We start from the raw sequence: 16250 nt of genomic DNA on the forward strand, positions 1-16250 counted from the left end.
CCATGGGAGCTGAGAGGCAGAACGGTCAGTGTTAAAAATGGGACCAGGCTCCTGGTACTAAAGTGATTTCAGCATTTATTGTAATAAGAAAGGCCTAAAGCAAGGCGGCCTGCGGGCCGAGCAGGAGCACTCCCATCGGGGATACTGCAGTGTTGGCACTGGATTTTCTTCAGCAGCGATGTCCCTGATGTTTCAGGTGGAGCAGCACGGCTTCCCTGGCTCAGATGCCCCTTTTTATCCTGTTTTTTGGATTGGTTTCTTTTTGGATCCTTCATTTGTGTGAAGGTTTAAGGCGCTTGATGGGCCCGTTACAGTTCTATCCAGGCTCGCTCATTTCGCTTGGGGGCTGCTGCGCTTTACTTGTGTGTAATGCAGCACGCTGAGTACCTTATTTCTTATAATTGCCCTTTTAACCCCTTTTACAATATAACAACTAAACTAACAGTACGCGCTTAACAATTATAAACTATTTTACAACAGTTTCTGAGCTGTTTTTAACAGTTAGCGGGGTTTGCACCCGGTGTGTGCTGAGGAGCGGAGCTCCATCCTCTCCTGGATGGAGGTGCTCGGTGCCACCACCTCGGTGGCACTCCCGTGCTCTCAAGCTTGTCACTTCACTGATCTTGCTTTCACTCGCCTGAGGGACCCATTGCTGTAAGATTTAAGCTCCCTTCCCCCAGCAGCTTACACTCAGCTGCGAAATAGGCCTAATTGGGACTAATTGTTCCCCCCCGATCAGCGAATCCTTTGTCCTCCCGGTTGCGAGCGGAACGTGTGCCGCATTCCACATTCCACCCGCAACCTGCCGCACAAAGGAGCCGGGGCTGCCCCGCGGCTCCTCCGGAGAGCTGCGAGCCCTCCAGACACCTCTCTGCAAGCTCCAGCCCTGGCCCGAGCTGCAAACCCTCCGGACACCTCCCTGCAAACCCTCCGGACACCTCTCTGCAAGCTCCAGCCCTGGCCCGAGCTGCAAACCCTCCGGACACCTCCCTGCAAACCCTCCGGACACCTCCCTGCAAACCCTCCATTCACCTCCCTGCAAGCTCCAGCCCCGGCCCCATCCAAGGGAACAGCACGGCAAGCGGGGATCTGGAGTGGAGGTTCCTCCTTCCCTCCCCTCGTTATTCCTGGCTGTTGTGGCACCCAGGGTTGGCACCTAGGCACAAAAGGGCTGCTTGCTCAGCAGAGCACAGGTTCCAACTCTTGTATTTCCTTCCCATTGTTTAGTGGGGTTTGATCTTTATCGGTTATTTACGTGAAGGTTCTTTTTCTCCTAGCATTAATAGACTGAAAAGCACGTGAAACTAAAACAAAGCCGACATCCCTGGACATCCTGCGAGCCATTGTTAGGCAGGATTTTGAACCATGTCGCACTATTGAATTTGATAAGGATTTTGCATAATAAGGGGGGAAAGTTCTATGGTACTTCATTGCATTTTTGTTATGTAGAAGCCTGCCGGAAGAGTCACAATGTAGGAGTTCAGCACCTTCTAATAGGATTTCATGTGGTTACAATGTTCCTAAAGGCAACTTTAGGAAGGATGCTGACAAATGTCTGTCGTGCAATCACTTTTCAAGGTGGAAAACTTCCCATTAACTTTGATTTTTAGAAACATTTCCATGTCTCAGTTCACTTTTCAGACCTTTTGCCAGCAAATTTCTGTTGCGTGTTTTGCACTCCAGGCTGTGCTTCTGACTGACATTAAGTACAAATCTTATTTAGAGAACGAATTCAAAGCAAACAAAAGAAAATCAGAAAGCAGTTTTAAAGAACCCCTTCCTGTTGAGATTGACTTGAGTGGGAGCTGCGTTTAGGACTAAGTGTGGTGTTCAACACTGTAAAAATTGCTCATGCTTTGTTTAAAAACCTCACAAACATAGAGGCACTCCTCTAAGTGATAGTGTAAAATGATACTAACTTGATGGATGTCGTGAAAGATACTTGTTTGGAAAAACTCTGCAGTTGAAATAAACACTGAAACTTCAAAGTACGGTACAGTGAGAAAAATTTAAATAATTTTTAACTTTAAATACTGCAGCTTCCTTAAAATCAGAAATTTGGGTTCAGTGCAGGGTGTGGCGCATGAAAGGGAGGCCAAAATTTCGAAAAACTGGCAATGAATTAGTCTCAGATTCACAGTGGCAGCAGACAGACATGTTCCAGTGCAGGAGCTGAGTTCAGGTACAGGTCTGGGTAGCAAATAACAGGTTTTACAAAACTTGTTGAGAAACAAAAGAGGGGATTCTGCCAGGTAGAGGACAGCAAGGAAGTGAAGATCTGAGTGTGCTGAGAGTTTGTGTGATGTGAGAACAGCAGAATTGTTGCTGGGGAGAGGAGACTGGATTTTGTGGTAGCTTCAGATGGAGTCTTTATTTGGCTTTTAATGTATTGTAATGGAAGTTTGGTGTGTTCATCTGAAAGAGGTTGTCATCAAGTGAGAAATCTTAAGAGAAAATTGGTAAAAGCAGTATTAACAAAGAAACCATGATCTTTTTACCCTGTTCTGGCTCTGTTAGTGCTACATTGCTGCAGCTGCCAGGATTGATTTGATTTGGTTTTACAGTCTGCTTTTCTTTGTTGCTGTCTTTTAGAGTGATGCATGTGTGTGGTTTGTTGGTTTATTTTTCTTTTTTTTGTCTTTTTTTCCTAAGAGGGAGTTTGAAGACGCTTTATTCTCTAGTGAAAAATATATTTTAAAAATCATGGGATGAAGAGAAATGAGTGGAGCAACATGGGGGCTGAGTTTTGTGCCATGTATGTGAACAGCAGGGCAATCTATTGCTGCAGGACATAAATCAGGAGCTGGCTGCAGCTTAAGGACAGTGCTCTTTGCTAAAGGAAATACTGGGTTTAGGAGCAATTTCTTTATGGATATGCTGTGCAAAGGTGAGAACTGGTTCCTTGGCCTACTCTGAGCCATTTCCAAGGTCCTGTATCCTTTGGGCCTAACTCTGATTTTACAGAGTAGGAGAGTCCAGGGAACATCACCAGCATAAATCTGGTGAGTAAGGCACTACTGGCACTACTTTGCCACTTCACATGTCCTGGGCTTCTTCTCTCACTTTTATTTTGTGCCTTTCATGTAGTTCAATCAGCTGGGATAGAGTTCTCTTATCTTTATATGTATTTTTTATACTCCTTAGTCAATTTGTTGAAACATAGTGTCAGTTAACAACAGAATATTTATTACAACTCCCTTTGCTGGGGCTGGCAGCAACAGCAGTTTTGTCTGTGTAGTTTTTAAATCAGTTTGTCCAACCATTTAATTTTATTTAATTTCATTTCTTTACTAATTAATGTTTGAACAGGTATTCTAAAGGCAATTTTTGCTGCACAATTGTTTTGCATAAAGGGATGTAATCTTAAAAATTATTTTGTCATCTTGAAGCGATGCTCCCACCCACAGGTCTTAGTTACTTTCTGACTGTTACAAAGTGCTCGTATTTGAATGCTCTGTCAAGTTAGTGTTTAGTTTTAATTAACAGCATCATCTTAGCCCCCTGCTTTCAAGCACAGCTGCAAACTAATAAATAACTATAATGTTATAGTTATTAATATTATATCACCTATAATATGCTTCTCTGTGCTTCATGTTGATTATTATTCTTTTTAAAGTTTTTGTACTTTCAAATTTTTTGGCAAGAATCATGACTTAAAGAGGGAACGGCTTCTTGCTCCTTAGGTGCATAAGAGTATATTTGAGGGGTTTTTTGGGTGTTTATTTTTTAAACCAAACCAGCTTTTCAGCCTGTTTAGACTTTTGAAATATTCTGTGTGAGGTTGCTAGCAGTGAGCAGCAGTGAGATAAAGCCTGGGGACAAATTCAAATGAAAAACTCCTTCCTTAAGTTTTAACCAGACAGAAAAATCTTCCTGTTTAGGTGCAACCCCCATTTGCTTGTAGGGGAAAAAAAAAAAAAAAAAAAAAGAGTGAAATAAACCTGGTGTATCTGTTATGGATAATGCCCCTTTGGACAGGCCTGTCTGGTGAAGATGGGGGAGTTTTGTGAAGATAAAATAATAAAATAGATATAGCCCCTGCAGGCTGAGCCTTTTAGAGGAGTGGTGGCTTCTTTTTTAGGGTAGTTTGAATGCATGTTAACACTTTGTTCTGGTTTAAATTCAATAGTAGGGGAGTGAGAAAGGTATGGGTTTCTGTGCCAGAGCTAAAGTCCTCTAAATAAGTTTATTCATACCTGGAGATACATTTTTCCATCTGTAACTATATAATTTTACTGCCTTTTCTGTACTAGAGCAATTTCCCCTGTGAATATTCTTATTTTAAAGAGTATAAGCGGAGTTTTATGTTGGTGAAAATATGTATTTGGTTGAATAAAGTACTTAAATGTCTGTTTGCAGATATGTATATATTAACATGTGTATCTATATTTATACATATATATGTATATATATTTATAATATATAAAACTGAAACTTCAAAGTAGGGTACAGTGACAGAATTTTAAATAATTTTAAACTTAAGTACTGCAACTTCCTTAAAATCAGAGATGTGGTTAAAAATCCTGGTTTAAAATCAGAATGCAATAATAAAAAAAGAAACCCGCATCTATTTGATCATAGAAGGAAAAGCTTTCAGCTGTGATGAAACCTTACATTGTTAGAGTCTTATTAGACTGCTAACCTTGACAGAGAGGATCTTTTTTTTTTTGTTTGTTTGTTTGTTTTTTTTTTTTTGTTTTTGTTTTTTGTTTTTTGTTTTGTTTTGTTGGGGAAAATATCCTGCATTTAATGGGCTTTATAAACTCCCCCTGAGATTAGTGGCAAATCGTGGACTTGATTTGCAGCAGCCTGGATTTTAGTTTCGTGTAAGGTGTGTGATATTTGGCATTAGCAAAATATGAACTCATTTGACATTTACAGAAAAGTGGAGCTGGTACATGTAATGTTGTTGGTTGAGAAAAAAAGAGATTCAGTCTTGGAGCAGTCAGCTGTACCTGACTGGGCAGGCTGTTTCAGCTGCTGCTGATGTGATAGAGCTGGTGGAGTTTTGCTGGAAATTGTTGCTCTGGCCATTAATAACACACACTATATATATATAAAAGAAGCAAATATATATATAAAATAAATAAATACATAAAATAGATATAATTTATATATAAAAATGGCATTAATAACACTATGTATAAACAATATATATATATTTATTTTTATACTTTATATTATATAGATAAATATAAATATATATCTATTTTAAAAAATATAGGTTTTTTTTACAAAAGCATACACAGCTTATAACCATTCAGGTTTCTTTTCACTACTTATTTTTCCAAATAAATATTTATGATTAAATAAATATATAAATACCAATTAATTATGAATACTAATTTATTATAAATGTATTTATGATAAAATGATTGATTCTAAAATATAATATTTAATATTCTTTATTAGAAATATATAATAAATACTCTCTGAAACAGTCAAGTGACATTTAAGTTCTGGTTGTGGAAACAGGAGTACTGTGAATGAGTGCACTTAAAACAGGGTTTTTTCCTGGGGTCCTGGCTCATGCTCAGCTCACCTTGGTGCAGGTTTAGTCTCCTTTCCCTGGCTGCTCCCCTGTCATTAGGAAACTGTTACTGCTGCCTGTGTGTGTCTGTGTGAGTGAAGATCTCTGCCATCTCACTGATTTTTATACTGTTCAAAGTTACTTGTGCAAAAACCTAAGCAGCATCTAAGTTCTAAACTTTAAGTTTAGGCGTAAAATGAAAATAGCTTTTTAAAGAAGCTACACTTATTTGGTATGCTGGAGGGGTGGAGGATACTGAAAGTGTTCATAACAGAGGTGATGTAAGGCTCAGTTTTGAAATTAAAATTCAAATTTAGGCCCCTTGTATTGCATCTATACAGTGCAGTCATCATATGCTAAGCACTCCTGAACAATTGATTAAATTTCTGACCTTTCTTTTTGTCATTGTAAAAAGGAGTAATACCAACCTACCTTTAAAAAAATGGCCTGACATCCCTGGAAGACTAATGCTGTAAAAGTGTCAATATTATTATTATCATTATAAATGTATTCTTATTATTATAAATATAGGTTTAAAATAATTTTTATCATGTAGCTTTAAAGCATTTGTTTTTTTCTCACCATTGCCCTGTTATTACTGCCTTTCCACATCACCCTGCCCTAAGAGAGAAGCCAGGTCTGGTTTCAGTCGGTGACAAACCCCACTTGTGCTGCTGGTGGGACCAGGCTGCCAGAGCAGTTTGTGCCTCTCAAAATCAACCCACCAGTCCCTGGAGTTACTCAGGGCTGCAGGGGGGAGATCCCTGCCACAGGGAAAGGCTTCAGAGCTGGACCTGCTGCTCCTGCCTGCCCCTGGAGAGCTGGCAGAGCCTTTTGGGGGCTGCTGGATGGACACTGAGACAGTCCAGGGTACAAATGTCCTTCTAGTGGGATGGGGTTTTTGGTTTTCCAAGAATTTTCCAATCCAAAGTTTTGTTTCCGTGGGTTTTTTGTTTTGTTTTGTTTTTTTGGTTTTTTGGGGTTTTTTTGTTTTGTTCCAATGATCTACTTCCAGTGATCTCTTTTGGTGTAGCCTCACCAGCAGAGGGTCACAGGGGCAGCCAGCACAGGGAGCTGGCTTAGTGTGATCTTAACTTGCTGGAATTTTTTTTTTTTTTAATTTTTAAATATCTTTAGCAATTAACCTACTGGTTTATATTGTGGTGAACCTGGCACTTCTAGATTAATTTTTGGAGTTGATAATCCAGCCTCAAGAAATCCATAATTCAGTCACACCTTCCTCCTAATTAAAAACAACCACACAAAACTTCAGCTACAGCACACCACCTAAAAATTGCAACCTTCATGGCCCACATCAGAGCTGAAGGTAAATGGGAAAGACTTGAATTTCCAAACCCCAGCAAGCAAGCTGTTTGTGTCTGCTGAAATACCTGCCATGAGCTATGTGCTTATGGACCCACCAGTGGGCAGGGAGCGAGGGAAGGGGGAATTTGTTCACCTTTGGTGCAGAAATGAGACTGAGGAAGATTTTCATTGAAATGTGCTGTAAAAACACCTTGTGGAGTCAGTCTGGCTGCTGTTGGTAAACCCTGAGAGGGAGGAAAGAGGAGTTTTTTGTGCTCATGTGTGTTGGTGTTCTTTTGTGCTGTATGAGTCCTGCAGAGAAGCCTTCAGGTCACAAACACTTTATCTGTAAGACCCCACTCAGTAACTGAGCATGAAAAAAGGAAATTTTCTTTACATGATCTGACTATAGTGTTGGCTGTAGGGTTCATTTAGTGGTCAGTCACACTGAGACACAGCTGAGTTGCACTTCCAAGTTTATGTACAGCACACAAATGTGTGTGTGTGTCTCCCAAAAACATTTTGGGAGATGTGTGATGGGATCCGACCGGGAATGCTTTGTGCAGCAGTGGCTCCTGCCACAGTACCCACCCAGGAAACTCTTTGCTGTGAAGTAGTTTGACAAAAAAGATGGATCTATGTTGCAATCAGGATGTTGTGCTGTCAGTGGAAAGTTGTGAATTTCTTTCTTTAAAATACCAGGGCAGTAGGGATATTGTTGTGGAATTCTTGCAGAATTGGAGCAAATTCTTGCTTTTATTTAGTGCTTGAAGGGTGAGATACAATCTGTTCTGTGAAACAACTTCTAGAGCATAGATTTTCAAACAGAGAGTTAAAAACTAAGTTTGCAGGCCCCACACTGCAGATCCCACTGGAGAATTTTTGGCTCATGGTTTTCTCCAGTGGCAGGATGAGGCAGCCTGTTCCCTTTGCTGTGACACATGGCTATTCCAAAAAAAGTGCTGCAGCTACCTATCACACATCTGACTCTTTCTTTTGTAAGCTCCTGCTAGATTTTTTTTTTAATTGGACAAATAAGCAAAAGGAAAACCCTGTAAACAATGTGAGTTTAGATGTCTTTGTTATGTGTTAAATTATTATATGCAGCTTGCTTATGTTTGATGCAAGAGGTTTAGTGGTGCAAGAAGTTTATTTCAGAAGCGATCAAGTGTTGGTTGTGGATATTGATTTTTTTGTAGTCTGTGTTGGCGTGGTAATTTTTTGAAGTTACATTTCTGATCATGGGCCCCCAGAGGTGGCTTAATTTTGGGGTCAGTTGCCTAACATCATGGAAAAATTCAGAAATGGAGGGCTAGTGTGTTTCCCTGTCAAAGAAACATTTAAACAGCTTGCTTTTGAATTCTGTAACATGCCACAGTGTAACTTGAGAAAATAAATGCTTTTAGGCACAGCAGAAGTACAGTGAGGCAGGGACATGCCTTTAAAACATCTCTGGATGTCTTCAAAGCATCTCTGAGCACTGAGCTTGTGAAGCTGCTGCTGGGAAGGCAGAGCCCAGCCTGGTGTTGGCATTACCTGCTGGGCAGGAAATCCCCCCATGCTGCATGGGGAAATGATTCCCTGCATAATTCCAGTTTTTTCCGAGTGCCTAGGAGTAGATTTTCCAGCAGGCTGTGAGTTTTGGTCCTTGGAGCAATGACTTCTTGTTTCCAGTGGTTTGAATCATACTTGGCATGTGCAGCTGCAGTTTTATGGACATGAGGAGGTTGTTCCTGCTTGCAGAGGGCCTGAGAGTGGCTCTCAGCTCTTCTTTGTGATGGGAATGAACAGCAGAGCAGTGCAGAAGAGCCTGCATGCACATGTGCATGCACATACTTCATGGCAGCTACTTCAGAAGATACAGCTTGTTTGCTGGGATTTGGAAATTCAGGTTTTACCCATTTACCTTCAGTTTTGATGTGAGTTTTTGCATTGAGGTTGCAATTTTTAGGTGGTGTACTGTAGCTGAAGTTTTGTGTTACTGTGTGCTTGTTTTTAATTAGGAGGAGGCTGTGACTGAATTATGGATTTGTTGAGGCTAGATTATCAACTCCAGCCATTAATCTAGCACTGCCAGGTCCACCACAATATAAACCAATATGTTAACTGCTAAAGATATTAAAAAAAAAAAATCCAGCAAGTTAAGAGGACATAAAATAAAATGGCGAACATGTGTGCATTTAAAACACTTGAAGCCAAACCAGTTCTGTCCTGTGGTAAATGAGACTAGACTCCATTTAATGGGTTTTATTTTGCTGCTTTTTTCAGACAAAAAGTTGCACCCAACAACGTTCCTGGAGCAGTACCAAGTGGCTGGAGCAGAAAACAGCAAGTTTGGGTTCTAAACAATAAAGTTTAGGTACCTGGCATTGCAGTCATTTTATTTATCTCCTGAAGAGTTACAGCCTGGTCATGACCTCGATAAAGCTGGAGGTTGCTGCCAGCACTGGGGCTGTGTGTATCCTGCAGGATCTGCTGCTGCTGGCACAGAGGCCATGAGCAGTGCTGGAGCTTTCAGAGGGGGCAGAGGATGGCCGCAGAACAGGTCATAATCCAGAATTCGTAATCCCCAAATACAGTTGTCTTCAGAACATGAATTTCTGCTGCCAGCCAAGTTCACCTGTGCTCTCCACTGACAGAGAAATGCTTGCCCTTATTTTTATATGCCCTATTTTATAGTGGGCATATTTTCTAAATTTAAATCATTTGAGGGGAGAGACAAATAAAATCCCAACCATCTCCTGTTTTTACTGAAGGATTATTTAAACTACTGGGCAGTGTAGTGTCTTTGAAGGTTTGTTTTTGTCACAGGTCGTGAATTTCATATTCCCAAACCCTCTCTTCCTTGCACCCTGGCTGACATCAGGGCTACAGAGATTCTGCTGGATGTTGACAGGGAAAAAACCAGCACCAGAGGCTTCCCTGCAGCAGAGTCTCCACTTAGCGTGGTGGGCATTAACTTCTATCCAGCACATTAGACTTAAAAGCACACAGCCATTAAGGGGAGCTGTGCCTTCCCAGGAGGGCAGCAGATGGAGGGAGGCTGGGGGAGGGCAGGAGGAAGGAGTGTGAGATGGAGGGGCTGGCTCTGGTGGAGCTGGAAGCAGCAAACTCGCTGTTTACACCTTGACCATGTCCCCGGGCTAAGGGATGGGGTGTAGTGGCTGTGAGCATGAAGGTCAGCACATCACTGCTGAGTGTTTGGATACTGCACCAGCTGATGGGAAAGAAAAGGTGCCAGGCCAGTCCATCTTCCCTCCTGCTCCTCTCATACAGGGAGCACAAAGGGAAAAAAGTCATTACTTTTTAATTACTCCTTTCTTACAGCCGCTCTTGGCCAGCAGTGAGCATTAACAATGGGTTATTTGCTCTCCCGTGAATGGTGAAGCAGTAGTTTTGGGGAAAATAATGTTCAGAATTGAAATTTCATGTCAGCCAGCCTATTTAATAAATGTGAGCCTTGTCCTGTACTTGTGAAATGCAGTGATTAGTGACATCATTATTGCTTCCAGTGGGACAGGATCTGCCACTTAAAAATACCAGATTAAGTGGCTCCCTCGATTTTAAGCAATGATTCTTTCAAGGACTTCTTTTCTCTGGTTGCTAGCAGTGTGCATATAAGATTATGGTAATTGACAGATATTAAGGAAGAGGGAAATTTTGTCTTTGTGGAGTGTTTATTTTGTAAATTTAAAGTCATCCAGGCATTCACTTTTGGTGAAACAGTGAATAAATTAAAACTAAATAAACACACAATCATATATGTAAAAATGTATAGATAAATATAAAATATAAATATATTTAATATTTAAAACATAAATATGCATTATATATTATTACATATAATTATATATATGATATATGATGTAATCTTTGAATTACTTGAAAATGTTTAATTGTTTCATTTTGATTCTATCTCTTGACATTAGTTTGATTTTTTTTAATCACCTTGTTTGTTAAACAAGGGCTGTTTGAAAGAAGAATTAATTTTGTTCTGCACTCGATACTATTCTGTACATTGAAAGTTTCCACCTATGTACCCTCTTTGGGTTTTTGAGAGAGAGTTATGATTCATATTGTGACTTGTTAGATGTTTTGGAGGTTATTTTAATTGTTGGTATCAAGTTCTGAGGACAGTTCTTCTCCTACAAATGCATAATGAGACTGCACAGATCAAATGCTGTAGTAGGAATTTCAGACACCCTCAGAGAATTAAAATGCTGGTGGTAATACTAGGGGTGGTATATGATTTTTTTCCCCCCTTTTTTTTATCTCCACTGTGACCTTTGGTGGTGTTCTGCTCAGCTGCTCTGCATGGCTGCTGCCTTCATGGCAGGATCACACACGCTGCTCCTCTCAGAGCCTGGCACGTCACTGGCACAAAGCACAGACTTTTAGTGCACGGACTTTTCATGTCTTCTTGGTTATCTGTCACCACCACCACTGTGCCCTGGAGGACACAGGTTGCTTTAAAAATGTGTGTATGTAGCATGAAGTCTTCATTTTCTTTGAGTGAGGACAAAAAGGAGATCCCTGGTCTCAAGGTGTTACAGTGGTCTGAATTTGGGGGGATTTTGTTTTGTCTTCTGGCTCATTTATTTTAGATATCATTATTACTGAGCTTATTTTCCTGAAAAGAATCCTTGCATCCGGTCTAGATTGTCAAGAAGAATATTAATTGCGGTTGAAAATGAATTTTGGATCACCTGGCTTCCTTGAGAGTCTGTTCATACCATCATTTCATACTGTCACTATTTTCAGTGAGTGTTCCCCAGCAGCTTTTACAGATGTCAGTCTACAGCATGAGAAATGTACATGTACATATATATTCAAATGTATATCATTCACCTTTTGTGAATCATCTCACTCAGTGGAGAATTAAAAGGGATGAACTGAAACTCCTGTAGCCAGGAAGTTGGTAGAGGTTTTTTCTTGTTAATTAGTTCAAATTAAATTATTAGTTCTTATTAATTAGTTCAAATTAAATGGGTTCCTGTAGAAAATTTGGACTAAGACATGGCAATTTTCTGTATATCTGTCTATAAGGAGACAGTGCCATTCCTTTGGGTCCAGACACTTACAAAATAAAATATAGGAGGAATGTTCTGGAGATGCCAAATAAATGGAAGTAGAGAAATGTGTAAATGATCTCAAATACCCAGATATAACCTGAGATAAGATGCTGGCCTGAGGTGAAGCTCTTATCACACCTTGCACATATAGCCATGTTTATTTATTACAATATTACTGCCTGCATATGTGTTTAAAGACTTTCCTGCCCTAGAAGGAAGTGCAGCAGTGTGATATATATATATATATAGATATATATATATAGCTGTGTTGGAATCTGTCTTTTGTGTCTTTGTATGTGTTTCATTATTTTCTTAACAAAAAGTTTTTAGATTTTGGAACTTCCAGACTTAAGCCTTGTAGTTGTTTGCACGGAAACATGGTCATGCTGACCAAGAGGGTGTTTATAGGAATTAAAGAAGAATATTTTCTTGTGTTTTGTTGGTTTTTGTGGTTTTTTTTTTTTTTTCGAGGTACCAAACGGCTGTCAGTGGGGTAGAATTTCTGTTTGTTTAGTGTGTTATTAGATAATGAGCTCTAAATGAAAAATCAAGCATCCTGCTAACTGTCCTCTGAGCCATCTAATCCTAAACACCATGCTCTGCATTCATACAGCACAGACAGTGCTGACAGGTATGCTCCAAGACTTTAGGGATCTTTTTGCCCCCCTCTCTATTTTCCAAACAGAAAAAGACAGAAATTTAAGAGTTTAATGCTGATTCTCTGATGGAATAACTAAAGTAATATATAACATAATATAATATAGCATAACAATATTATATAATAGCGTATTTATATTGTATAATATATATTATATAATATTTATATAAAATAAATTTATTTATTTATTATAATATTATGATTTTAGCACCCTCCCAAAAGCTGCAGAAAAAACCATTTGAATGGAGCATGAAAAAGTTTCTTGAACTGCCTTAGTTTGCACTTAGTTTACTTGAATATTTGAACCTGAAGCAGTGATAATCAAAAAGCCAGGTCTATGGATGGCTCTGCCTGGGAGAACTATGGAAGAAAGAGTATAATTTAGGCTGTCACAGGTGGGTGTAGCCTTAGGGCACAGCAAAAACCTTTTCCTGTAGTGGTTTTTTGTCTGTTAATTTAAGATTTCTTTAATTTTGAGATTTTTTTTTAAACTAATGTTTTGATGAGTGTGGTGGGTTTTAGTGTTGGTTAATTACTTAGGTACTTATTTTTTGTTGTGAGGTGGGAAGACAGGATTAGGAGAAAGGTAAAGTAGGTTTAAAATTTTAAAAGGGGATAAAGAAAATTTTATTAGTAGTAACTAAAGAAAAAAATAGTAGTAAGAATTTAAACAAATTTTTAGAATACTTTTTTTCTCTTTACAATTTTTTTTTTACTGATAATGTAAAGAAACAAAACCTCAAATTTATAGTTAGTATACTACTTTTGAAATAGTATTTTTTGAGTTTACTTAGGGAGAAAAGTCTCTTGTTAATATTATGGAGATTTCTGTACAAGATGAAAAAAATGGGGTTTTTGTGGTTCCTTTACGAAAACAGTAAAAAGTATTTTTTTTTGTGGTTCTTTTACAAAAACAGTAGTTGCACAGGGAAATTTGCTATTGTGAAGTTTTTCACCACGTGCTGCTCAGGGAAATTTGTTGTTGTGAAGTTTTTCACCACTGCTGCTGCCTGTGTTTTTGAAATGCACTGCAGAGCTGCGCTTGTGTTTCCCCTGGGGATCCTGTGCCTGTGGTTGGATTGTGCCCTCTGCCATGTGTGATCCAGCTGCCAATTGACCTGGCAGCTCCAATCAACTCCTGAGGTCAGCAGCACTGGGGAAAAAGAACCATCTTCATTAACCCCTGAGCATCTTCTGGTCCCTAGCAAAGGTGGGCTGGGTAATTACAGCAAAGGCTTGGAGCTGAATGGAGACATTTTAGGAGGTGTTTCCCCCACTGTGGGAGTCTGGCTCGGTGATGGCACAGGGAGGGGACACCAGTGCACATGTGCAATTTAAATAGCTCTGGATTCTGCATCATAAATATGCACCGGATGCAGGGAAGGCAAAAAAAGAAAAAAAAAAACAACCAACCCCAGCACGTTCTCTCAGGATGCTGTTAGGGCCAAGCAGCATCTCATTAGGGACAACTTCAAAGATCAGTTCCTCATGTCCATAAAAACAAGTGTAAATTATCTTCTGTGAGCCTGCTGTTAGCAGTTGCACTGTTACATTATGCATGTAGCCTAGACTGCACATGGTATCAACAAACTGTGCTGGGTTTCTTCATTAGGGTTTCATTTTTATGCAAGGCATGGCTACTTCGCTGTTTATTTGTTGTAGTTTTGGCTAATACAGTATTTGACTTAACCTTTCCTGCTGTATTAGCTGTTAGCAGTGCCACAGTGCCTGAAAAGGTCTTTTAGGGTTCCACGGTGCCTGTGTTTTCATAGAGGAATGGCATACAGACAATTCCCTGTATTGACAGCTTCACTTTCTCATTCTTCTGCTTCCTGCACTCAGTGAGAGAGGGGGTGGCTGATCCTGACCCTCTTGGAATGAAACTTGAAGGAGCTTTCAGTGATGCTGCTCTGCAGCACCTGACTTAAATGTTTATGGAAATGGTAAAGAGGGGAGAACTTCAATGCTGTGCGCTTTCACTGCCCCATCATACACAGCTGAAAGGCAAGCTTGTAATCGTTGCTGGGGGAATGTTTTGAAGTGGTGAAATGCAGCCCCTGTGCATGGAAGTTTTGTGACAATTTCCTCTGGGATCAAGATTTTTGAGACTGTATTCACTGTCCTTGCAGAAACAGTAAGATGCCATGGAATATTCTCCTGAACTGTATTGCTAAAAAAGGAATTTTTATATTTTTCTTTTCCTGTGGTACTTTTGCCTTTTTTGTGTAGCTTAATCATTGATGAAAGGAAGCATTCACTTGCACACCTAGTCAAGTCTTGCCACAACCTTTGGGTGTGATGTTGAACTCTGGGTCAGCAATCTGATCTGCACAGTGATTTCACCAAGACCTGCACCTTGGGGCTGCTTTAGGCTGCTCTAACTAAGTTCTCTTGTGACATCCAGCGTGGCTTGAGTGGTTCAAGCCACTGTTGTAGCCCTCACAATGCCAGGAGGTGTGTGAAGAGAGGTTTTATGAGTTCTCTTTTGCCCTCCTTATTTGGGGGTGGTGCTGCTGCTGGCAGGAGCAGCCCTCGTGCCTGTATTACAATACAGCACAGTTGGGAATTCAGATAAATCCCTGGAGTTTGGTGCCCAGTTCAGCTCTCCAGCCCTGGTCCCCACCTGTCCCTGCAGTGGCACAGCAGCCTGGAGCAGGAGCTGGACACGGCAAGAGGGACTGGGAGCTGCAGGGGTTGGCAGTGCTGCTGGAGGGTGAGGTTATTGATCCGTATCCCTGCACAGATGAGTAATTCCTCTGTGTTTAATGTGTGCCTGAGAGTTTGCAAGCTAAGAAATGGCTGGGTTGTGCTGTCCTGTGGTGTCAGCGGGTTCAGAGTTCACTGTGTGGGTGGAATGAACCCACACAAGACTTCTGTGTGATTTCCCAGCAGGACATGAAGGATTTCCCAATGTTCTTCAAGGCTGCAAGAATAATATGAGATAATTCCTACATCCTGGAGGGCCTGAGTGCACCTGTGGGGGGAACAAGTGAGAATCTGAGTTTCTGCAGTGCTTTTGGAGGGTGCTGAGCTGCCAGGTGTTGCCACAGTAGTGATGATGCAAGGGTTGGTGCAGGAATGCAGAAGTGCCAGCCCTTTTTGCAGTGTGGGACAGTGTCTGCAGAGCCCAGAAGGGCTCTGTGTTTGTCTCAAACACCCATAGTCAGGTGGCTGTGGAGCCAGCCCAGGGTTGTTGGAAATGACATATTGTGAGAAGGAGCAGGATGTGGCTGGAGACAGGGGCCATGTGGAGGGAGGCAGCACTTTTCTGGGACAAACACCCTCATTCTAGGGCCTGGAGATAAGCACAACACAAATGCACAAATGAGATTCAGAATGGGCACGGGCTCTAGGGGTGGAAAAGGAGCACCAGACACGCCCAAAGTCCTGCAGCTGTTTCCAGAAAGGTTTGGAAGAACAGACTTTGCGTGATAAGTAACTTGCATAGAAAGTGAAAGACTTGTCTCCAGGATGAAAAGATCTGCAGAAATCTATAATCTGAATAAATCTGTAACCTATAAGAATATACTCCCCTACAAAGCCCCACAGGGGCTCTGGGTCTTGCCCGTGCTGAGGCCTTGGTGGAGCTGTGGGCATGGTTGTAGGATTGTATTTACAGGAAAATGGACATTTACAGGAAAATGAACCATCCTGACCCTCCGGAACTAAAGAACAAGGTCATCTT

General features: G+C 40.7%; 1 protein-coding gene and 2 long non-coding RNA genes across 7 annotated transcripts in view; 2 read left to right on the top strand and 1 right to left on the bottom strand.

Annotated features, from left to right (window-relative positions):
• The window catches only part of MPPED2 (metallophosphoesterase domain containing 2), a 113658-nt gene that overhangs the window by 5348 nt on the left and 92060 nt on the right, over positions 1 to 16250 (top strand). The gene's annotated exons all lie outside the window — the stretch shown is intronic.
• LOC135303838 (uncharacterized) lies at positions 59 to 1101 on the bottom strand. Its single transcript, XR_010365229.1, has 2 exons — positions 987 to 1101; positions 59 to 938 (listed from the first exon to the last, which is right to left on the bottom strand). It is a non-coding gene; the product is annotated as an uncharacterized LOC135303838 (long non-coding RNA).
• Positions 974 to 15009, top strand: LOC135303835 (uncharacterized). The gene is made up of 3 exons (XR_010365226.1): positions 974 to 3002; positions 9104 to 9194; positions 12774 to 15009. It is a non-coding gene; the product is annotated as an uncharacterized LOC135303835 (long non-coding RNA).

This window comes from Passer domesticus, chromosome 6 (assembly GCF_036417665.1).
Source record: "Passer domesticus isolate bPasDom1 chromosome 6, bPasDom1.hap1, whole genome shotgun sequence".
NCBI lineage: Eukaryota > Metazoa > Chordata > Aves > Passeriformes > Passeridae > Passer > Passer domesticus.